Source organism: Otolemur garnettii, unplaced genomic scaffold, assembly GCF_000181295.1.
Source record: "Otolemur garnettii isolate 467f Iridium unplaced genomic scaffold, OtoGar3 scaffold00096, whole genome shotgun sequence".
NCBI classification, from domain to species: Eukaryota; Metazoa; Chordata; class Mammalia; order Primates; family Galagidae; genus Otolemur; species Otolemur garnettii.
Window position 1 is genome coordinate 1633503 of NW_003852491.1, and position 1128 is coordinate 1634630.

A 1128-nucleotide genomic window follows, 5' to 3' on the forward strand; every position below is an offset into this window, starting at 1 on the left:
GATTCGAACCCGCCACCTTAGGTGTACGTGGCTGGCGCCTTACCTGGTTGAGCTATAGGCGCCAAGCCTACACCAAGAGTTTTAATAATTAGTACTCTCAACACACACATGCTTATTTACCACCTTAGAGGTCAGATGGAAAAAAAAAGTGACTTATTCTAATGAGTAATAGATAAAATAATGCTAGTAGTGGCATTATCTATAAGCTATCTATAGCGTTACATGAAAAAAAGCAAAATAGATTGGGTATTGTGGCTCACACCTGGAATGCCAGCACTTTAGAAGGCCAAGGTGGGGAGATGACTTACAGGCAAGAATTCAAGGCTAGCTTGGGCAACACACCAGGACCGTCTCTACAAAAAATTAAATGGCTGTGGTGGCATATGCCTTTAGTTCCAGCTACTTCAAAGGTTGAGGCAGGAGGATCTCTTGAGCCCAAGAGTTTGAGATTGCAGTATGCTAACACGCCTCTGCACTCCAGCATGGATAACACAGACTCTGTCTCTTAAAAAAAGAAAAACAGGCTCAGCACCTGTGGCTCAAGTGGCTAAGGCACCAGCCACATACACCTAAGGTGGCGGGTTCGAATCCAGCCCAGGCAGTCAAACGATGATGGCTGCAACCAAAAAAAAAAAATAGCCAGGCGTTGTGGCGGGCGCCTGTGGTCCTAGCTACTTGGGAGGCGGAGGCAGGAGACTTGCTTGAGCCCATGAGTTGGAGGTTTGCTGTGAGCTGTGATGCCACAGCACTCTACCCAGGGGGACAGCTTGAGGCTCTGTCTCAAAAAAAAAAGAAAGAAAAGAAAAACAGAAAATCAGAAAAAAAGTGCTTGAATATGCCTATATTCTCTCTCAAAAGATATTAGATGAGGGGAAATTGGATAGGTGGTTAAGAATATTCACCCTGATTCATGTGATTATGTATTAAAATAGTAACATTAAGCATAAACATTGGCTCGGCGCCTGTGGCTCAACCGGCTAAGGCGCCAGCCATGTACACCTAAGGTGGTGGGTTCAAATCCCCAGCCCGGACCCGCCAAACAACAATGACAGCTGCAACCAAAAAATAGCCGGGCGTTGTGGCGGGCGCCTGTGGTCCCAGCTACTTGGGAGGCTGAGGCAGGAGACT